The 25,334-nt window shown below is 36.1% G+C and overlaps 1 protein-coding gene across 1 annotated transcript in view; it reads right to left on the bottom strand.

Moving 5' to 3' along the window:
• Window positions 1-25,334, bottom strand: part of LOC105388631 (flocculation protein FLO11) — a 54,740-nt gene that overhangs the window by 22,504 nt on the left and 6,902 nt on the right. The window contains exon 2 of the mRNA XM_048628473.1: window positions 6,658-6,692. The gene's annotated coding sequence lies outside the window, so the exon portion shown is untranslated. The remainder of the gene's footprint in view (window positions 1-6,657; window positions 6,693-25,334) is intronic.

Below are 25,334 nucleotides of genomic sequence, written 5' to 3'. Positions count from 1 at the left end.
TGGTTATTGTTTTTTCTCTATGTTTGAAAAAAATTGTTTTTTTTGGTGTCGGTATTTTGTGAGTGGAACTTTTTCATTGCCTGTGTAATAACGTCTAATGGGCGTATTGTATTATTACAGTATGTTTTAAAATGGATAAGAGTGGCGATTCAGGTGACCTTTCTATAGATATTACCTGCCCACTTTCTCAGTCAATGGGAACACGTAGATTAAAAGTTATAGAACGTTTTACTTATTTTGTCCCTACCTGTCAAAGAACAATCACTTTCTATGAATAAGGGGGTAAGATTTCAAAAATTAAGAACGTTGAATATTATTAATTGTCAGTATTTTCCAATTTTGAATACTTGTGATTTGGTTCCAAATTCACTTGCTACAATAATCTTTGTATAGTGCCACAAACTTATCTGTTCCGGTGAGAGCGAACTAAATTGGTCCATACCTCATTACTTACTAATGAATTTCATATTGACATGACATAGATTATATGGACCAATTTAGTTTGCTCTCACCGGAACAGATAAGTTTGTGGCACTATAGAAAATTTTAAACAAAAAAAAACTTACCTGATTCTTAAATTTTATGGACATTTCAAGTTTACGTAAATCGAAAACTTCATAATTTAATAACCCCTATTAAAACATTCTATGTATCAATTTATATCATAATTATTATCCAAAAAACCTCCCAGTTTCGCAATTTGTGGTGGTGATGAATGTGAGTACCTACTTACTATAATAAGGCTGCAAAGGAAGAGGAAATCCTTAGTATTTTATTACGAAACCGCAATACCTAGGTTCTAGTAACATTTCATGCCTTACTCTCGCAATTGGGTTAGTCTGCAGACCGGTTTTAGACTTAGGTATGGTTAGCAATACCTAATACTGATATAAGATGTATGATAATGAATTGGCATTTCTTTTGGTACCAACTTATACCACGTGCTCTTACGATGAAGGTAAACATCGCGAGGAAACCTGTTAATCTGAATTTAATTTTTTAGATGTGATGTACTATTTTATTTATAAGTTGTGAAATTGTAATGTTTTCTTTAATGGTGCAAAATAAAGAGTCTATTCTAAGTGTATTTTTGTGCTGACTCTACACAGGTACCTGCCTTAGTGCCTAGTAGGTGCATTCCGCACGATGTTGCTCTATTAAGTACCTACACAGTCAATTTTGGCGGTATAACATTTTATTCTTGGGATAAGCTACTTATCTTGGTTTCAGGTTTGGTAGAATGCAAAATCGGCTTACTCGCGAGTAACTGGTAGTTTACTCGTGAGTAAAAAGTTACTCGACGTTGGTCGAATCCGCCCTAAGAACCTCAATCTAACACCTGGATACTGTTTTATAGATTTCAATGTTCAGCCTGAAGTGGACATCTCAAAGAAAGTCTAGACGTATAAAAAGTTCCAGTGACACTAGCACCAAATTACTCCTAAACGGAAAAGGCCAGCTTATCGACACCGTCTGCGTCTGCAATATTGAAGTACATTAGAATGTTACCAAATAAAACATTATATATTTTGTAAAATTTTTTGATCGTGTTCAAAATATGAGTCTTTTGGTGTGAGCATTTTGTGAGCACATATTTGACAAAGTATAGGAAGAACTAAACATGTAACTAGAGTGTACTTTTTGTCAACATTATAGTGCCACAAACTTATCTGTTCCGGTGACAGCTCACGTAAATGTGTAATATTTCTTCATTCTATAAGATTTTAAGTTTGCCAGTAGTGGTAATTCGCTCTTGTGGTTTTAATTAACCCATCTAATCTATATTAATCTATAATTCATTAGTAAATAATGAGATATGGATCAATTTAGTTCGCTCTCACCGGAACAGATAAGTTTGTGGCACTGTAAGTACCACTCAAGTGTCTATTTCTTCCTCTGTGGCCCTGGTACAGATTACTGGCAAGTTTCGCTTTCAAGAACATAAAGAATAATAACGAACGCAAAACTATTGTGTGTATATGAAATGAAAAGCCTCTTTCTTAGGAACTTTCCCTTGTTTTGTGTGCCTTTTTTATTTGAGTGTTTTATTTTTTTTCAAATCTATACTTACTTAAGTATACAAAGTGGAGACAAGGTGTGCTAAACAGTTTGAATTTAGTGCCGTTCTTAATTCCTCATACAGAGTGATGTGAGGTTAATTTTACCTTGTAGCTCTACTTAGCCTCACATATTTTTAAGACGATTCAAAAATAAGAACTGTAATTTAGTTAATTTACATAAAACCCTTTACCCAAACTTAGAGATTTGTACAGCCTTCAAACTATTGCATGGACGTAATGACAATATTATAATAAGTGTGTCAGTTAGTAGTACACAGATGGTGGACACACATTACGAATGTCGCACTCGTATGTACTCGTCGTCGTCGACGTTGTACAATCACGCACAACACGTCTCGGCAGCGGCTAATGTCATTGAAGTACAGGCGAGGAGAAAAGGCTGTAAGGGCATACGGCAATTTATTTACAAAGTGACCCTATCATCTAAGTTTAATTTGACTGTAAACTGAATCTGAAAAAAACTTGAAACTTTTTACGATAGGTATATTCTGAGATAAAAACAAATATCAATAATAAATATATGTCTTTGGATCAAGTCAGTTTAAAGTACCTACTTATAATTTTTAAAAAAATCTGAAAGCGATTCACGTAGGTACATTTAACATAACCTATCAATGATTGATTTTATTAGATAGCTGAGACAACAATTTTCGATACATGTATAGTTATAATGCCTTAGTGAGTAGGTATTTGTTAGCATGGTAAAAGATTATTAAAAGACTATTATTCTCAAATCACTCTACACCAACTGGCCCTAGGAACGGATGGTACTTCCATTCGTCTTTTTAGTGTCAAAAGTCCATAAATAAAAAGAGATAAAATACCCACTGCCCTTGACTGTCCCGGTACATTCATCCACAACAGTGAACATTAGTTGGGATGCTCCGCGCGTCTCGCCTGCTTTGTCTGAGTAGGTAATTTCATTCTTGATAGGGATGGGACGCTGGCATCGATGAAATAATAATAAAAAACCGATTTGCAATGTTTTTCGGCAATTTGAAACACAAACACAACTATTATTTTATGATATTGGTGCGGCAAAAACTATTCCGAAACATTATGGCGCAAACTTCTTGCCTTTTAAGACCAGGGGTAAGATGACTCCTTGTCATCGATTGTTGATTCAATATTTTTATCTACAACGATATCATTATTTAATCATAGTTCATCGATAGTGGCGTGTGACATCTCTTTGGCTCGCACGAATCGGATCATTCGTGGCTCGACCAGAGACATTTTGTCACGAAACTCGAGAATACCACCGTCTTGTACCAGTCTCACTTCAGTGCTCTATGAAGTTTTTTTTTCTATAAATGTATGTATTTACAATGTAACTACTTTAGCTGATGAGAGGGTTTTAGCTGTGGGAGTTAGTTCATTTTATTTCCCAAATTCGGTATGTAGGTAGTTTAAATTTATGATTGATTTGCTTTATACTTTTTGTGATATAAACAGAAACTACAGTATTTGACGGTCGAATGGCGTAGTAGTTAGTGGCCCTGACTGCTATGCCAAAGGTCCCGGGTTCGATTCCCGGCTGGGGCAGATATTTGTTTAAAGACAGATATTTGTACTCGGGTCTTGGGTGTTGATATTTATATTTAGTATCTATCTATCTATGTATTTGTGTAGATATATCAGCTGTCCGACACCCATAACACAGGTTCTGCCTAGCTTGGGGTCGGATGACCGTGTGTGAGATGTCCCCACATATTTATTTATTTATAGTATATTGCATTGGAACTAAAAACCTGTAGAGAATCCTGATAAAAATAGATAATAATAAAATTATTGGAGATCGGACAGACCAACCAAGAGCACAGTGAACAGCCGTCTTGACCATAACCCCGCGGAAAATGTAATATACAAGTAGGTAGGTACTTACAAAATAGAAAGTGTAATTTTCATCTCTAATGGTCGGTAACTATTTGATGTAGCTCTACTACTTGTGTCTTTACTTAATGAACAGATTCGCCCAGCCAATCACAAAATTGGCCTTCATGACTTCACAACTTTAAATTCATACCATTGAAAATGAAAGTACTTACATTCACAGTACATAGGCACTAGAAAAACGTAAGATAAATATTTTATACAGTAATGACTAGGAGGACTCTTACGTCTGACCATGGCAAAGTTCAAATTGAATCCTAGCAAACGTTAAATAAGTAATTGTCTGTCCCTAACTTTCAAAGTCAAAAGCGACCAGACGATCACCAAATCAATACAGTGACATAGAAGAGAAGCAAGTTACAACATAGTGACTACTAATAAAGAAACCATAATAGAAGTGATTAAGTTTTCGTCGCAGTCTCAATGCGACGTTAATCACCGGATTTCGCTTCGATTGCATCAATGAGAGTCATATCATCGATTAGTCGGTTGCGTCTAGGGGCTGAGAATTATGACCGATCGATATTACATAGGCTAATTCTAATTACATAGTTTATCACTTCTTAAATTTTGTCAATCTTTCAGCCCCGAAAAATACATGCTGATCGAGAGATTACCGGAAGGAGATAATGTAAAAGAACCGTATTTAGCCATTTAGAAGCTTCTAAAGCTACGTTGGAAACCACTGATAAATAACGATACCAAGAAATTGTAACTGTTATTTTTTTACTGTGACTTAAAAAAACAAACAATCTCAAATGAATGATCGAATCTAATTTTGGACTTTAGAACAATGTTTTTACGGAAACTTAATTCTAGCAGTCATACAAAATGAAAAATAACAATAATTTTGGTGTGCAGCCTTCATTGACCGACTCCCGAAAGCACCAGGAGACTATGAATCAAGCAGAGTTAGCTACTGCCATCATGCAATGTGGCACGAATAATCGTCAATTTTATTTAGTGTGCAACCTCCATTGACCGTCTCCCAAAAGTACCAGGAGAGCATGAATCAAGCGGAGACTAGCTACTGCCATGCGGCACGAGCCGTGGCGTGCGTACGAGACGCGCGGGAGAAAGCGTAGAGATGTGTCGTACTGGACCGCGACGAGCGAACGCGGTGCCTTCAGGGTTGTCGATCGTTAAGTAAATAGAAAAATAAAACTAAGAAATAGATAGGTATGTTTTTTCATTTTTTTCACATGGTTTATATTCGGGTTAGGTTTTAATGTATGTAGCTGTAGGGTTATATGAGGCAGCTGGACTATTTGCTACATGATAGTAGCTGTACATTCTTCAAAATATGGAAGGATTTTAGGCAGGCAGGATACTTAATTATTTTGGTGGTTAGCTGTGTAATTAATTGAATATGCACATCATTAACTATCTCCGAAACATCAAATTCAGACTATCTGCATCTGATAAAAGTTTTTCTAAATAATATTAAATTGATCGACGTTCTTGGCATAGTTACGTGTTTCTTCCTATACACGAATGTTGCTCAAAGTTATGGTGATACTTCGTTAGAAATAATTACATTAGCCTCCTCATGTAAAAGTAGGTACTTACTATAGTAATATTTTTAAGCAATAAAGTTATTGTGGGCGACGGAAATAATTAGTGGGACACGTCAACGCGATTAGGACATCCGATTGTAGTTAAAGAGGGGTTATTTACTAACATTAGTGCCAAGGAAGATTATAAGAAAATTGCTATTTAATTTCCAAACATCATAATTAACAAAATTATAATTGCATGATTACTAAACTTATTCACATAATTACTGTATTTTGCTGGCAATAACTATGGTTACGGTAATATTATTTATTGATTAATCATAATATGATTTTCTTTTCGGATTTTCGCAAATGACAACCCTATTATGACTCATCTACTGATCATAGAGAATCCAAACCGTGACGGTACTATACACCCCTTCTAGATCAATACACATTGCAACTTAGCATCTCTTATATTGAAAATAAGGTATATTTTAGAACACGTACCCGTTACTTATTACAAAGCTAACGATAGCTCGATACTAAATATAATAGACCAGTGTTGTACAAGATTACATACTTTGTTTAAGAATACTTTATCAATGACCGAGACAAATTGGTGACTGTGATGACTAATTTGATGATTAACTATGGTTGTTATAGTTAACCGTCTGGTAATAGTAGACTTAACTACGGCTTTGTTCTCGTAACAAGAACAAAGTTATCTAACCAAGTTTTTTTCTTTAAACAATAGGTGCGTTATGGCTAGGCTTATTAGCAAGTTATGGGTATGGTTGGTATAATGTCATTATTACTGTGTGCCACGTTTAATAATTACTCATTTGAATTAGTAATCTCTTGATTATCATAATTAAGACTAAGTGCCAATTTCTCCATTATCGGTTAGAGCATAACCAGGGAGTAGTGGTTAACTTTTGACACATCTGTCATGAATTTTATATGGAGATGACGTTTAATTTATAAATCAATCCCTGTCGGTTAGATAACCGACAATGGACAAATTGGCACTAAGTAGAAGAGCAGGTGCTCTATCAAACATTTTGTAACTCTTTTATTGTGCCGTTTTAAGTTGTATTTCAGGGTGCATACTATTTTGCCATGCTTAATATTAGAAAATGATAAAATTTCAAAATACTCAAGTAAGTACAGTTATAGATGCCTACCGTTGTGGACAGCATCACTCCAGCACTCCCATTCCCTGAAAGAAAAAACATGAATTAGTAAGTTAATAGACAAAGCATTGTAAATCTTTAACTTAAATCAAATTGAATAAGCTAATATAATATGGGCTGTCTTGTTGGTTCTACACTTGTTTTAAGTATATCAATAAAAAGAATTGTTAATAATTTTTAGCTTTATTGGTATCCTTCTTGTAACTATACATATTTATTTACTCAGTATTTCTACCTACCCAAAATGAGGTCTATAAATTATGTAAGCATATTAAAACAAAAAAATCTTCTCTTCTACGAATAAAAAAAAACATTTCAAAACCACCACAAATGACTATACAATTGTTCATTTACCCAAATTAACTTAATAGGGGGTCATTCCGATACGCACACAACACATTACACGTTAGAATTCCTGTATGAGAATTTCAAAAGCTTATAAAATAATCATGATTGCGTGATTCTAAGCACCTATCGACTGTAATGTCAACAGTCAGACATGCCATCAGCGACAACCCTGGAGCCACCAGCTCAACTTGACCTTTCCACCCCCTTTTCACCCTAAAATTAAACACCATTTCAATGGAACATCGCAGGTCTTCACAAATTGGTTATTACACTTAAGGTGTGAAGTGGGAGATTAGGCTTTATCGTGAGGGTTTAAAGTTGAAAGTGAAACGAATATAGATGAGGGGTTACTGACCGGTGCACATATAGATTGAGTAAGGATTTATGTGTTTTTTTTTTAAGTCTGAGGTCAATACTATGCTCATTATTGACAACCTATTGAATATGTTTATTGATTTCTTAACTTTAAAAATAGTAACTTTTTTATAGTAAGTAAGTACCTACTTACCCCCTTATTCATAAAAAAGTTAGTGGACGCTTTAGCTATTGAACTGTTCTGTCACTCTCTGACAGAGAACCATTTGCTCTTTGAGACAAAACGTTCAATAGCTAAAGCGTCCAGTAAGTTTTTTTATGAATGAGGGGGTTAGTAAATAAACCATCGTCGTTTGTATTAATATTTATCTTTGGGTGCCCTAATAAACTTGTTTAGCGTTGGCATTTATTCTGTTGCCAAGTTAGCGTTATTTGACTCTAAAGTCTGTTTTTAATCTTGCTACTTTACTGAATGTACATTGTTTAATTAATTGTTTAAGAGTGTGAACATCTGATAGATAACTGCATCATTGATTATTTCTGAGAAAGTCACTGATGTCTATATTACAGGGTTTCCCTAGTTTAGACATCAGAGGATTACCTCATACGGAATTACATAATGTGATTATCTAAAAACCTTATTGTTACAAGGAATATTTACATGATTAAATTAATTATTAAGTAATTTATTATACTTCTATAATATAAGTTCATTCTAGCAATTGTAACTAGTATTGTGGTACTTTTTGTGTAACATTTTTGAAATAAAGTTTATTATTTATTTTATTTAATCAAAAGAACGATACGTCACTTAATCGATTTTTGTTAAACTGTTCAGAATCTTCAATTTAGTATCTGAGATTAAAAAACAGATTTTACCTGCTACCAAAGAGCTGTCAGCTTTACGCAGCCTGAACCTGATGCAACCGTCGTCGGTATTTGAACTCGGACCTTTTGACTTATACCTTATACCTAAGCGGTAGGTTTCTCAACGTCCTAGTAACATTTACAGTACATTCATATATCAGGGATGAAATAGCTACGAAAGGAAGAATTTGAGTCTAGAATACCTTAGGTTAGTAGCCGGTAGTGGCTGGATGGGTAAAGCTAGGATAGATTGTTGTTGTGCTCCTCGGGAGAGGCCTTCAGTAGTGGAACAATAATAATGATTATTAATTAAAATAGTTACTCCTATCTTATAGGTAGATATACTTATCAACTTATAATGTAAGATGCTTAGTACATACTATACATCGGTTTATATTATCAAAACAACAGACTTAATTATCTGACTATGGATGATGCAAATTCTAATCACCAACAGCCAGCTGCGATTCCTCAGAACAATAACTGCAGCCACCGCGGGCTGTGATGTGATTAGCTGGTTGCAACACGGCAGGTGTTGAGCGAAGGTTGAGCAACAGTGTAAACGAGGTTTTACAATCAAGGGAACGTCTGATAGGTTAACAGTGATAGGCGGTGTTTTCCGGAACTTGTAAAGATGTTAAGAAATTACTCTGGTGGCTGTATTCAGGAAAAACTAAAGACGTTATCGTTTCACTATTCATATCAGAGACTTTGCAATAAGTACCTACCAACGTATTCTCCTATAAGTCCTATATTTGCAGCTAGACTGTGCCATAGAGTTTAGATATGACTTGCCCAGACTTGACAAATTAAATATTTTTTAAAAGATGAGCAGCAAAGCTGATCACAACTGCTGGTTCCCCCAACAACATGGAATATGAATAATATAGAGCTGAATTGCATAGTCGTATATAGGTAGGTACCTAGGTATTGATTGTCATTACTTAGAAATGCGATGATCTAGTAGCTAGCCGTGTAATAACGTTGAAACCTAAAATGCCACTGACAAAATGTTGCATTTCTAGAGTGAAATCTTGTGATTTACCCGACAGCAACATGACGACATAAACTGAAACTGGCCTCGCAGCCACGTCTTATGATGATGAAACTTATAATTTTAATGACATAATTTGGTATGTTTGTGCAAAAGCAAAATCTCCAAGGATGCAAACTGATGAGGGAAAACTACATTACATATTATAACTTAATTTTCTGACAAAGTATATTGTATGTACGTACGAAGGTACGTAGCATTTTTACTTGATACGACGCAAAATCAAAGCAGTAATAATTGTTGTTAGGATGGAACTTTACTGTATTTGGTTTATTTTGGTAAAAAATACGTTACTTACTTAAGCCACCATCAAACATTTAGGCACAAATACTAATAACCTTACTTTTAGGTTTTTCACGTTTATGCAAGATTAGGTACAATAAAAAACAAGCAACTTCAGTAATTTTTATGGCAAAAGCACAAAATAATTCACAAAATGATCATAACATGACAATCATTAACTCGTGACCGTAATGCAGACTGGTATAAAAAGCAACCTTCCATTGAGCACCGAACCGGTTCCTTCAGCGATGAATAATCACAATACTAAATGCAGATTTTAAGGCTACAAGAACGGTTAAAGACACCTCAAGAAGAATTGCTCTACAAAAAAGTAAGTAGTTACTTAATGTTTCGGTAATTAACATAAAGTACCTACAAAGGTCAAGTATACATCCATCTCAATAAGTCCTACTGTTGTTATATTCATTCATCATTGTGCTACTGCATATAACAATATTCATTCAAAATAGCTTGTTTTTATAAAAAATATGGTATACAATCACTGGTTTTCAGATGCTACTTTCACTCATCCCAGTCAAGGGACTGAAATTTTCGTTTATAATAATGCACTAACCTAACTAAATGTTCTTTTAACTCAACTACAATGTATACTATCGCTCTTACGGTGAAGGAAAACATCGTGAGGAAACCTGCATATCTAGATTTAGCATCTAGATATGTGAACCCACCAAACCGCAGTGAACCAGCGTGGTGGGAAATGGTCCAAGCTTAGGAAGGCAGTTTAGACCTTGGGGATATGCACAAAGGTTCCACTCGAGAGAGAAAGGTGCAGGTAGTTACACCCCCACAGAGAATAGAAGAGAATAGAATAGAATGCACTAACCAATTTCCATCCAATGTTCATGACTACACACACTGTCCTTATGTGTCACAGAGAAAAACTGTAGTTAAGAACATAGAACACAACGCGGACTCAGTGAAGAAACACCAGAATAATCAGAGCAATACTTTATAGAGGACTAAAACTAAAAATTAATTATATCTAGGTAGGTATACCGGCCTCATCTCGTGCGGAACTAAAATCTGTGTGCATCCGGATTCGAACCCGGCACCGGCGCAGACAGTCGTGAGTGAGTCTACTGTTCCGCCTCCAGATGTGTATCTGTATGTAACTATAAGCATCTGCGTGCAACAACTTATAATCTAATAATGCAAGGTCTTTTCTGTGAAGGTTAGCCCGTAAGAACTTAGTTTCACGGCAGTCTACATACCGAAATGATACCGAAGCACAAAATCATCGACAGTGTAACATTTTTTTTTTTAAATAATTAATGTGTTTACGTATACTAAATAACATAAAAAAGCTGAGTTTACATGGCGTACATCACATTAGCCTACGACAGCACCTAATTAACCGATCAAATTACATTTCACCAGCCGGGTGAATTTCCCGCAGCCAAAAATTGCGTGGCATCAATGAAATCGGTACTAAAAAACCATGTTATAATTTTCTAATATTTTTTTCCGGTTAAGTGAAATAGTTATCTATGTGTAGCACTAAATATTTTATTAATAGGATTAATGGATATTTTTAAAAAATATATTAAACCTCCAAATCTTTCATTGCCGTGTCTGTCCCCACGTCACCACGTTTTGTATTATTCTTCATTGATGAAAAAATATTGAGTATTGATAGTTAAACTTAGTTTCATTTGATACATTAATAGTTAAAGTATTGTCACGGAATACATTTATTGAAATATATAAAGAATATAACGAACGGTAAGTGAAAATTCATGTGTCCCAGAACTTCTGTTCATCGCCGTGTCCTAAACATGATCAAGGATATTGTTTTACCTATGAACTTCGGTGCCCCCCTCAGTGCGCTAATCGTTTCTTACAAGTGTCGCCTAACTGCTCGACGTGGAAGGAGGTACATCAGTGCCCGCGTTTTTGCGCTATAGTGAAAATCAGTAAAAATTTTGGGGACTGGACATTTTTTCTTTCATTGCCGTGGATAGATATAACTTCTATAAAATTAAGTTTGTCTTCTAGAGTAAACATTCAAAAGAAAGCTTTTTGAAAATTTTTACCTTATAAAGTGTTTATTTCTTCGAATAGTTAATACTTTTTTAGTTATTTATATTTAATGCCTTGGTTTTCATCGCCATGCTTTCATTTCCGTGGCTTCCGTGGCCAATATTTGCTATGGCAATGAAAAAAAAGCCACGGCAATGAAAAAAATTTCATTGCCATGTCTTGTAAAATAATTTGTATTCATTGCCGTGGTTAGGTTATTCATTTCCGTGGCCAGGTTATTCATTTCCGTGACTTATGTTTTCATCGCCGTGGTATGTATAATTAGGCAAAGTAACATATCTTTACCATCTTTTACCTGTAATACAGGTAATACCGATCACTGACATATTACCTACAGGACTAGTCAAATTACCTCTTTTTGCAGTGCGTTAAAACGGGTGCGTATCGCGATGTATAAAAACGAAATATATACCTAATATTAAATTAATAATAACAATCACAACATAATTATAATGAACGTTATGTATAAATAAGATCGGTGGTAGCTCAGTCGGGTAAGCGCCCGCTTCCCACGCCAGTGATGCGGGTGCGAATTCCGGTACGCTGACATGTACCAATGTGTTCCTTTGAATTTAAATACAATGTATACCATCGCTCTTACGGTGAAGGAAAACATCGTGACGAATCCTGCATATCTACCTATAGATTTAGCACATCTAGATAATATGTGAACCCACCAACCCCCTGTGGACCAGCATGGTGGGAAATGGTCCAAGCTTAGAAAGGTAGATTAGACCTTGGAATAGAATATTCACATTGCACAAAGGTCCCATTCGAGAGAGCCAGGTGCAGGTACTTACACCTCCTACAGATAGTAGAATAGAATATAATAGAACATACATCTCTGCAGGAACTCAGCTGGATGCTAAGTGGCCTTAATGCTGCTTGCAACGTGTAGGCCTCCGTATGAACTTGGGCAAGACAAAAGTCATGTAGAATGTTCACATAAAACCGGAGCCGGTGATCGTTCGTGAGACAACTATCGAAGTTGTGCAATAATATGACTACCGGAGGCAGACTATTCGGCTAGGCAGAAGCAACTTCGACAAGGAGGCTGAAAGGCGCATCCAACAGTCTTCAATCATTGCGCCCTACCAGTTATGAAATATGGTGCAGAGACGTGGAGACTGATGGTGGGACTGTTCCACCGATTTAAAGTCACTCAGCGTGCTATGGAGAGAGCTATGCTTGGGGTTTCTCTAATGGATGGTATCAGAAAAGAGGTTATACGTCAGAGGACTAAGGTTACCAACATAGCTGTCAAAATATGCAAGCTTAGGCAGGTAGCTGGTAGTGGCTGGATTCGGAAGACCGAGGACCGAGTGTTGTGGCGCTCCTTGGGAGAGGCCTATGTGCAGCATTGGATGATTATAGGCTGATGATGATAACATGTACATTTCATATTATTATACCAATATGACGACCGAATGGCGCAGTGGTTAGTGACCCTGACTACTGAGCCGAAGGTCCCGGGTTCGATTCCCGGCTGGGGCAGATATTTGTTTAATGACAAATATTTGTACTCGGGTCTTGGGTGTTGATTTATATTATTTATATTGATTTATATTTAATATGTATCTGTCTATGTATTTGTGTAGATATATCAGCTGTCCGATACCCATAACACAGGCTCTGCCTAGCTTGGGGTCGGATGGCCGTGTGTGAAGATGTCCCCACATATTATTATTATTATTATTAATAAAAATATACTATGATTAAGCATAAATTTCATAAAATATTCTATCATATCACATAATCTGTGTTAAATTACGCAACACCATCAAAACCTCTAGCACCGCAACCTAAAGATAGGTGCGATGACGAGAAAAGCGAGGAGGAGCGGTTAAGTGCACATGTTCATCAAAAGCGAAGCGGGGCTACATGGGGAGACGCTCTATGTTTAGGTTTTGGTACAAGGAGTTTTGACTGCGTTATTATTATTGGCGCTATGTAGGGGGACGCTTAGCTGACCAACATGTGCACCTAACCGCACCTATCTTTATATTTTGGTGCTAGGTGTTTTGCCAGTGTTGTGTAATTCTGCACAGATTATGTCATATTATAGTATATTTTATGAATTTTACATAAAATTAACAGTATACAAATATAAATTAACATTTAACTAATGAAGCCTAACCTAATTGTTTAAAAATTGTATTGGCGATACAACGCGGTAATGCGGCTGGCTTGTTGGCCACTTTCGAGCCAGGAACGATACGAGGCGGCATCTTTGACTAGTTAGACTAAGTTTGAGGCGAATACTTTGAATTTGTAAAATTTTATCTCTTAGTTCAGTTTTCATAATTATATTTACAATTAGGTTAGGCTTCATTAGTTAAATGTTAATTTATATTATAACCTTGAATAACAGTATACAAATTGGATATTATACCTTATGAAAATATAGATGTTATAGGTAAGGTTTATGATCAAGGTTTGTGAACGTTATTAGTGTGAAATAAAAACATTTTGTTTCATACGTCGCAATACGGACTCCACAATGCTACTTAGAGAATTCCATACTATATTCTTATTTTTTATACATACTGTCGTTCTTTCTTTTGTTCCAATATCTATCCAAATAATTCTGCCATACATACCTGTCTAAGTTTGCGTTTCCCTGACAGTCTTTAAAAAAAATTGCAGTGGATTGATTCTTTTATTTCCATTGTATACAGTTCTTTCATTGCCGTGGAAGTTTGTTTCATTGCCGTGGGCCTTTGTTTCATTGCCGTGGACGCTTGTTTCATTGCCGTGAACGCATGTTTCATCGCCGTGGCACAAAATTTTTAATCATCCGTATCTCGTTAAGTTTTTAACTTATCTGCTACCCATTTAGTAAGAACACTAACATTAACAAAAACTTTAATAAAAGCGTTTTTCTAATGTAAAAAACCTTAAGATAAAAAAGTCCACGGAAATGAAGATTTTTTAGGACTTGTTGAAATCCACCCAGCCGTGAAAACACTCCAGCGAAAAAAACGCACACATAAATATCAACATCGATTGCGTTTTAACTCAGAATAACAAATATAGAAATAAAAAAGTAAATTTTGTGTCTGTGGACACAAGTCGGCTTCACAGATTAATTTGCTCTGGATCACGAGAACGGCGATCGCGGGGAGAGGTAGAAAGCTATGTAGAGTTATAAATATGCATGACTCGGCGGTGATTTCTCCCGCTGCACGCCACGCGGTCGGCACGCGTGCGTTTTTGCTGCGCGCGCAAAACGCGCTTCATGCGTTGTCGGAATAGACGGTTTTTTTCGGCAACTGAATATTGAGATTCTCTGAAAGTACCTAAGGTTGCGGGTTTGGATGCTGGACCCCATTTGTTTTAGATCGACATCGATATTGATCTTGGGAGATTGTTGAAAATGTCTCCTTTACCTATCTCCATATTTAACATCATAATAATTACGCTTTATTTTTTATCCCTATATACAATAGATATTATATTAGCCGTCCTCCTACAAAAAAATCCTACCTAAATTACGATTCAATGCGATTAATTAAACACAATACTTAACCATCGTAAACAATTAATATTTAAAACGAATATTCATATGAAATGTCAAATAAAGAAATGCTATAAAAGCGATAACTAAGGCTTGCTTTATCTTGAAATGAGTGTGGTTCAGCTGAGCGTGGCCGGCCGCGGTCCATCGAACATCGCACCGATACAGTGGCTCATTGTGTGTTTACTACATTTAACACACATACACATAAGTACATCAATAAATGAAGCACTCACATGAATCTGTACGCGTTTGTGCAAAAAAAACATTTGTCAATCACGATGATTCATGGCTTTTTAACGGAGCTATTATTGTAATTCGATAAGTTATATTGATGACATGATCATTGTAAGTAAAATGTTAATAAGCAAAATATACATAATATGAGTCGTTAGACATATCTAGTGCCCACATATTTATACATTAATTAAATTTAATTCATTTATAGCATTATTAGTAATGATTTCCTATAAGCTTTCCTCAAAAAGTTTCATTTCTGTAACTATCTAAGCTCTATAGTCGATCATAATAATAATATCCGATTGCGATTCGGCCCACTGAGGTTTTTTGGCCATTTGGTAACATCATTGTAAGTTATAATAATGGACACTGTGATTTAAATGTAAGTATACGAGTAGTAAATATTACATACGTTGCATGTAAGCTGTTACATAAATGTGCCTTGGTTTTATTTTTGCGGGGTCGACGACTTTTTTCTTGGTGTGTGATCTATGGATATTGTATTTATGTATGTAGGTTAGTATAAGTGTACTTATCTATGTAATTTACAAATAAGAGGAAGTTATTAAGGAGGTTTTGTTTTCCACGTACGTAGGTACCTACTACTAAAATGATATTATAAAAAATCTTACCTATACTTACTAGAAATACGCATGTAGTAAATAGGTAATCGAGTGATGCAGAAATACCCACACAGCTGTCAAAATTAAAGTTTATGTTGTGTTTTGCCTAATCTGTAATCTATGTACCTATCCTATTCGTTCGAATTCTAAATCTCTATTAATAAATTTCTCATAATTTATAAATCAAATGATACATGCACAAGAAATATCGATAAAAGTGAAAGATAATCTATGGATAGCGAACAAATTACAATCTATTAGTTTCAACGTCTGTGTAGTTATCTTGAGTATAAACTGTTATTGTTTTGTTACGCAATAAGACCGCATAAGCGATGGATGTAGTAATAGCTAAAATGTAGAGTCATGGTAAAATTTATGGATTCGGAGGTATATTATCTAGTTACATAGTCCAGTCAAGGAATGAGGTGTAGAGTGCGTGAGCAGGTAACTAACCGATTCCTTCAGAAACTTGTTCAGGGGGCTTAGGTTGTTAACATACCAAAAGTGCTGACTCCTAAGTGTGATGAGATGAGCGGGGGGGAGTAGCGGGGGGTACGAATTTTTGGTTTTTCGTGTATATCTCGAAAACGGTGCATCGGAGAGAAATATCTGATATGACCGCTAAAGATGAATCTTTGTGAGGCTCATAATTGTATTCTAACCTACCATAACATAACGAGACTCAACAGACAGACCGTTAGAATACGCAATCGATTTTATATCCATTCGTGCATAGCAACTACAGTCCACTTGTCTACCACCAGTCATATTTAAATACATGTGAGTAAGACATCCAAACTAATCGTAATCCTAACTAATATTATAAATATGTAGCCTAGCTGTATGTAACAAGTGTATCATTTGTTGGTCTTCTAATAAAAACGAACGTAACTGTGTCTGTCTGTCTGTTACTCTTTCACGCTAAAACTACTGAACGGATTTGGATGAAATTTGGTATAAGTACATATGGTCTAAACCCTGTGAAAGAACATAGGCAACTATTTATCCCGGAACTTTTTAAGGCGAAGCGAAGCTCGCGGGAACAGCTAGTACCATATAATAACTTAATAGACAGCGCTTTGGCAGAGTGAGTAAGTGTTCGCCAACTTCTTCTATTCGGCCTATGTCTTGTCTACCCACTGCCGGGTATCTATAGGCCTCCTCCATATGATGTTTCGCCAACAAAAAAAATGGTTATTTGGTGTCGGCATTTTGTATGTGGAACTTTTTCATTTCACCCGAATGTCTTTCCATACTAACGTTTGCATAGTCTATATTGTTATGTGGTCTACGGTGAGGGGTCCATACAAATAAACAAAACGTAGACGGTGAATGTATGCCTGCGTTGTATATTATTTACATTGTATCGTCGTGTATCTCTATTGTGGTAAGAAGTGGCACATCTATCCTCTTTATTGAGTAACCTCATTGCTGTCACAATGCCTAGTCCTTGTGTTGAGAGGTCTTTGAACTAAGCAGATGAAAATGAGGGCAAAAACACAGTGGGACACACACAATATACCTACGTACAGTGTTTCCGAAGCAATCGGATTCAAACTTTATCGAGGACGGCCAAAAAGCACGAGTAAATTATAAAATTTAGTAAGTATAGTGCCTAGCAGCACGGGGCGCATTTAAGACGTGGCATAAGTTTTGCATCGCGCAGTCTCAAGAGCGAGCGCGACGGAGAACTTTTGAGGCGCCCCGTACTAGCCCTTCAGGGATGTTGAGCAGTTAACCAAAAGCCTTAATCGGCCATTGCTACTTGCTTGTATTTATTGTCGGTTAACACGTTCACGGACAATTGATGGTTGGAAAATATTTTGATATGACACCTAAAAATCCCATACATTTTATCGTTCCGCCTTGAAACGTATTGCCGTATCTCAACATATTTTATTTACGTAATGTGACAGTTACGGCCATAGACGGTATCGTCTACAAGCGGTCCGTCACATCATGCATATCCAACAATGCGTATAGTGACATCTACGGCTACAGGCGGCAGCCGCCAGTTTTTTTCAAGGACCGTTTCATTTTCAAATAGGTTTGGACGTTTTTCAGATACAAAGTTCCACTTTTAGCATGCTATTTACAATAAATAAAGCTGATATAGTAAGATTAAACAAAGGGGTTCATCGACAAAAGCTAAAATTTTCTAGTTCCTCATTACAGTTATATCTTCGCTTTTCTTTGTTCCATTTAAGTAATTATAGTATTTGAATCGAATAGGTAGGTATCCTATATGCAAAACAGTATAATATTTATCGATTTATTATTAATTTACCTCGTAATTTGCCACAAAAATTACCAGACTACCACCCGTTCTACACAACATTTCCGCGACACGCGCGCCGTGACACTAAACTTCTGGAAGGTTATTTTTATTTGTAACGGTTACGGTGACAGGCGGTATGTCACTATAAAGTTCACTTATGTGTGTGCAAAAGAAACCCCGACAATTTCTTTGTTATGACACCTAGAAACAAATGAATTAGCACAATACGACACTAAATCATGCATCTCCTGTTAAGAATACGGAAATGATACGGCTGTTGACGGTTCGTCCGTTTCAATCAATATAAGTTGGACGGCCACAGGCGCGTAGTCATATTACAAGGATACTTAATTACGGCCCTCGACGGATTGTCCGTGAACGTGTTAAACTAACTGTCGTACATTGTGTAGGTAAAGATTTACCACTCGTAAGTAACCTACTTAACGTAATCAATCACGTTCCGCGTAAGGCTAGTAATAAAATTAACAAAACGTCTGGAGGGTTACTCTATACTGACGAAAAACTAACGAACGAGAGCTGTCGTGCAATCGGCACGTGTAATACAACGAGATAGAGTCGTGGCTCGCGCAGCACCGCTCCGAAACATCGTTTTTCGTTATATAGAGTGACCCCTCTTTAAGTCAGCCGCCACGGCCGCTCGGTGAGTGGTAGCGCACCAAGGTCACACGAGTTATTATTCCGAGTTTGTACAATTACCTGCCCACAGCTGATCTCTGTGAGTGCTCATGTTATAGCCATTGTTCATGTAGCCTTTGGCTTTGCTAGCCTTTTTATACATACCTAATGTTTGATTCTGAATTTTCTACTGTTCCAGCCGCTAGTAGTGCTAAGATGTGGAAAGCAGAGGAAAGTTTGATTATGATGTGATGTGACTCTGACCTAAATGTCAGTCAAGAAAAAATATGAAATATTCCATGCTTTATAGATTTTATTGAAATTACTATTTGTGAATGGATGTTATCCAGTTTTTGAATGCAAACCAAATGCAAACATACAAACTGTAAGAATATGTATACCTCTCTTTCTATTTATTAAAAAAATCAGTAACTAATCAGTGACTCAGTCAACATACTTCGTCAAATAAAACTGTATTTACCTTTCTCCTAATTTAGTACACAGGTATAGTCGGAAAAGTAGAAGTCGATAATATAGAGTCTACATTTGTAGAGCAATGATTGCCGCAATTATTTTAATATTACCGACAGCAAATAGTGGAAAGTATCAAGTTTGTTGATTCGATGAAATAGCTAAACAGAATATAAAATGATCCACGAATATATCTGCCTATTAGCTAGGTACTAAGATAATACATCTTCTATTCTATTTTAAATCTAGAAAAAAAGTTATCTACAGACTTTAGATTATCATAAACTGTTAACTTTAATATTATTTTTGGACTCTCTCATACAAGACGATGCAAAATTGAATTACTTTTTAAAAATAAATAAAAAATACAAAATGATAAGCCTACAATAATTCGAGCGATATAACGTGGACATCGTCCACGAAGAAGTGGGTAAGCATAATCTATAGATATGGCTTGTTAGTGTAATGGTCAGAGAAAATATCATTATAATGGCATACGTCCACACAACATGATTTCACTTGCGCCATTACTAGTTACGGGAAATTGTGTTAGAGTGTTTTCTTTTGCAATTTCCTTTTCATAAGATTTACTTTCTTTTACCTTCTTATACTTTTATTGATTGACCTATTCTATAAGTTTGTATTATTTTCCTTTCGTGGACCTTGTCTCCCAAGAAAAAAAAAACTTTAAATTGCCTACCAAAGACCCCTGGTAGTTTTGGCAAAACAACGGTTCAACTATTTTATTTAAACACGTCTAGATCAATATCTCTTTCAAGGATGTCCGTTTCACTCAATCAGAAATACCCATCGGAATACATCCATTCCAAAAAAAGCCTCCAACTTTACTTTTTCAATCTACGGATATCTAATATACGGATCACTGCAGGCCCCAATGCTCGATCTAGGGATAAAGACCACAGAAGGCAAATGCACTAATTGAGCACGTGTTGGCTCGCTAGTGCCTAGACTACCTAGGACAGGTCTAGAACCGGTCCCACCTCGATCCCGGCATGCGCCTGCGCCAGTTCTGATAGCGACAGTGCCAATAATCTACGAAGTAAAATCTGAGGTTCATGTTTCATTTGAGTAGTACATTGCATATACCTACCCGAGTCCGCGTTGTTCTATGGAGTAGTAGTTGCAATGTTTGAAAATTTACGCATAAATAGAGAAGCGTCTTGAAAGTTTATAATAGCGTAACGAATCATAAGTAGCTACTTCCTGAGATACCTATACCTATATATTTTAATGATGTTCCTATACTTTTAAGGAAACAAAAAGCCTATCAATAAAAATGCAAGCATTCCTTTCTTAGTTTCTATCCTACGAGTACGATCCGTACATTCGTATGTAGGTAAGTTTTAGTTACGCGTTCCTTTATTTTCAAAAAACAACGCCTACTTAAGTTCATTCAATAATTTTAAATAGACTTACCTATTTAACTATAATTAATGAATCAAAAGAGTAGGTAATAAATACTCTTTGTTATTTCTCCATAGCACACCACGCGGTGACCCACTTCCGCAGAAAAAGGAGGCTTCGATGATTCAATCGTGTTCGAGTGTGTGTGCGTGTGTTGTGCAATGTAACGGTGGTTTATAAGGCTTTCCAGCGTATGCTAATTAGGAATGCTCAAACTTAAGGTCAAATAAAAGCTTATTTAGGATGTTGTTAGTGGCTTTTGGTTAGGAATACTCGAATTTAGGTTTACAGTAAATAATGTTCTATATTTAGAAGTCAGAAACATTATTTGTATAGTGCATGTTTATAAATAACCAACTCAAAAACTTGTGACCAATGCAAACATAATAAAAAAATACTTTATGTGAAGAGTTTAGTGTGAAATATGCTTACGAAGAAACGTTTTGGAGCAGATGACTTCTTGTTTGCTAAATAGTACCTACTACTTACCTAAATTAGAATAAAAACAGTTTTTTCAATCTTTGGTAATAATTCATACAAACAAACTCAAAGATCTCTATAATTGACTGTAGGCGGTGATATTTGTGTCGTGTATATACAAATGCAGATACTTGTAGTTAACTGTCGCTCTACTTGCTAGAGATTAACTGTTCATGGATACATATTACATACTAATATATATGTATTATTATCTACAGTGATTGATTTGTTGAGGACGTTCGTCTGATAAGATATCTCTATCTAGATATTAAGTAGGTATTGAGAACGTTGTTTTTTAAAAGAAATATAATATTTTTATTAAACGCAACAAGCATATTTTGTAAGCCTAAAGTTTTGTATTTTCCTAAACTTTTATTTTTCATACAAAAGAGTTCAACGCGTAGCCTTGAGAATGAAGTTCACTTGAAATCGTTATGTGAATAGGTACTTTTTTAAATCATTTTGATACGTAAAGTAATAGTTTTGTTTTTAATTATCATTCGTATTCTGAATACTGAAGTAGTTGCTAAAGATGAAATGATTTCCACTCGAATGCCTCAGTTTTTACTAAAGTCAGCAGAGCGTTAGTGGGCCTTGTTTCGAGCAAGATATCCGGCACTTTTAGAGACTGCTTAGTGGAAATAGAGAACAGACTTGCTCTCCGTGAAGGTTAATTCTAAATTAGTATCAACTTTTTACACAAAATATATAACAACTTAAGGTCATTCTTCTTAGCTACAAAATGAAAAGGGAAAAGTTTTAAATCGATCAAAACTCTTTGAAGTTTACAAAAACGTCTGTAGGTACAGTAAGTCTGTAAAATAATCATTTTTACAAAGAAATAAATGACAGGCGTCTCTTGGTAGTCGTTTAATTCTTCGAAGTGCATCGCAGTGCATTGTTATATTAATAACATTCAAGACACATATTCTATTATATGCCTTTGTTTTATTCATTTTTACTGTGGAAAATACCAGTGTTTACTTGTTAGATTTAATCCTGTATTGCTTTTATTTCTATAAACGTATTATACTTCTAAAATATTATAGGTAAGTATGTACCTACCTAAATAACAATAATTAAATGTTGCTTAATCTTGACCTTGTCACTGTCGCAATGACGTATTCCTCTACCACGTGACAAAAACTTCCGGTTTGTTAGTAGCATGGAAAATAATAAAACAGGAATGCGCACTGCACCAAAAAAACGAGCCGACAGAGATAGTCAGGACGGAGCCCTCCATCTCTTTCTATTTTTGGTGACCATAATTTTAGGTAATTCATGAGACATCACTTCTAATCTATCATGTCGCGAATAGGTGTCGATGGTCTCAAAGTCACCTATTATTCGAATAATTTGATTGCAATGTAGGTACGAATGTATTTTGGTGATATGACAATTGAGTAAATAAATAATAAGTAAATAAAATTAAGTTGTGTGTAGTGTTGTCAAGAAAGTGTCAAAACAGGTTAACATTAAACGCAACTATGTACGTAAAACGTGTTTACTCAGTGGGTGTTCCGTTAACATAGTCTAGTTGATGAAAATCATAAGATTTCAAAAAATATATCTCAACCTAAGTGCTTCCGCCGGTTTTAAGCTTGCTTATAATACTCATATCTATCACCAAAAAAATCAACAGCTCATAACTCTTTACCAGCCTTATAAGATAACAGCCACAATAATACCTAATGATACTTAGGTAAGTATAAAATAAAACAGAAAAGTTGAATGAAACAGGTCCTGATTAATGGAAAGTGATTCAAAAGTACGAGTGAATGGTCACCCTAACCATAAAGTCTCTCACAACAGTATAAACGTCATCCGTCATCTTGACAACTTTGGTCTTGTCGTAAAGTATTTAGAAAAACTACCAATATTTTTAATGAAATTATTATTCATACAAATACCAAATATTTCATTAAAATTACATGTTTATAATGATTTATTATAAATTTGTTTTTGAAAATGATATGATATACGTATAGTATAGTAGTCTACGAGTTAATTTAATATTTTTTTGCATAGCTCTCTTCGTACAAAATCTACTAAAGTTTACACAACTAAATCCTGGCAATTGTTAGAAAGAGAGGAAGGGCTCTGTGATAACCTTCTCTATCGGCTCGCGGCCTCTTTCACTTCAAATATAAATCTTAAGGTGAATTGGTTAGGTCTATTTTTGTTTGCATCATTTTGGTGAGTGCGCATTCCTGTTGTATTATTACTTCCATGGTTAGTAGTGAAACTGAAATTGTTGTTTGAAGTTTGAAGACGGTAGAATAGAATTATGATGATAATGCTAATATGATATCAACAAACTTTAGTATCACTTACATTACATGGTTTGTAGGTTAAATATGTATAGGATGTTAAAATATTGGGAGCTATTCTGATGACATATAATTCAAATATTCATCAATGATAACACTCGATCTTGTTTATCCGTATTCCAAATTTAACTTTTGACTAATTACCATAGAATAACGAGTACTAGTACTACTGTAAAGTACTGTACTTGTTATTCTTTGCTAATTACCATTAAATATAAAAAAAATACTTATTTTTAATGCCTACTACCTAATTAGGTACTATTCTATTCTATTCTATTCTCTGTGGGGGTGTCAGTACCTGCACCTGGCTCTCTCGAGTGGAACCTTTGTGCATATCCCCAAGGTCTAAACTGCCTTCCTAAGCTTGGACCATTTCCCACCACGCTGGTCCACTGCGGGTTGGTGGGTTCACATATCTAGATGTGCTAAGTCTAGATATGCAGGTTTCCTCACGATGTTTTCCTTCACCGTAAGAGTGATGGTATACATTGTACTTAAATTCAGAAAAGAACTCATTGGTACATGTCAGCGCCGGGATTCGAACCCTAATTAGGTACTTTCAGAACACAATATTTTCACAACTGAAAATTAATTTTGAACTCCTTAAACACAGTTTTTGCAATTGCAACACCCTAATTATGAATTATGATGTACAACATTAACGATCAACGCAATAGCAAAGCAATTACTATGACAATACAAGCGACACGTGGTGTTCATAATGAGTAGACGTAAAAGGAGTCCTATGTGTAGTGGGAAATCGTTTGCACAATGACATAAATCTGCGTTGCGAATAAATTAAATAATATTTTTGTTGTAAGACAGATGTGGGTTAAACGTTGCTTTATTAGGCTTTGGTTCCGGTAATATTGTCTTATACCGGTACCTATATTACATAGTATGGAATCCTCTTTTTATCGTGTCGGGGACAAAATAAGAGCTATTCTAGGTTTGTCAGCGTGGGGAAAGAATTGGCCAGTCAGATCAGCGTCAGTCGCTGACTGCTGAACTAAGGCCTGGGTCTCCTATTTTATGCTATATGCGGCGTCCGACTTTGACGTAAGGCCTGGGTCTCCTATTTACTCCGTAGGTCGCGTCAAGTGTCACCGCCGTAGGCCGCGTCACAATGCTCATTATGTCTAAGCGCCAACGTCGGCGTTTGAGAGAGACCGCATCAGTACATTTCTATAGTGAGCATCATGACGCGGCCTACGGCGTGACGCTGGACGCGACCTACTGCGTAAATAGGAGACCCGGGCCTAAACGTTTCTATCAACGTCCTACGGCCTACCTACGGCGTCTACGCGCCAACGTCGGCGTGTGAGGGAGACCGCATCAGTACATTTCTATAGTGAGCATAGTGACGCGGCCCACGGAGCGACGCTGGACGCGACCTACAGCGAAAATAGGAGACCCAGGCCTAAGGGAACACGTCGGTCGGGAAGGCGTCGTTCGTGCACCCCACGCACTCGCATAGAATGACACTACCGGATGGTGAAGTGGTAATTAACTTTGGCTCTTGTGCCGAAGGTCCCGGGTTTAATTCTCGGCCGGAGTATTAGTAAAAAAAGGATAATCTCGGACGTTGAAGCTCTAGATTACGAAACGCTAGGCTAACCACGACCCATGTCGTTGCAATATAATACCGACAGCATGATAGCTTTTGACCCTATAAAATGGACCTAACCTAATACTGCAAAAATAGATGCTTAAAAGTACCTCTGCATATTCCGCAAGGGCA

This window comes from Plutella xylostella, chromosome 21 (assembly GCF_932276165.1).
Source record: "Plutella xylostella chromosome 21, ilPluXylo3.1, whole genome shotgun sequence".
NCBI classification, from domain to species: domain Eukaryota; kingdom Metazoa; phylum Arthropoda; class Insecta; order Lepidoptera; family Plutellidae; genus Plutella; species Plutella xylostella.
Note: the sequence above shows the minus strand (reverse complement) of the source record. Positions and strands in the feature narration are given on the sequence as shown.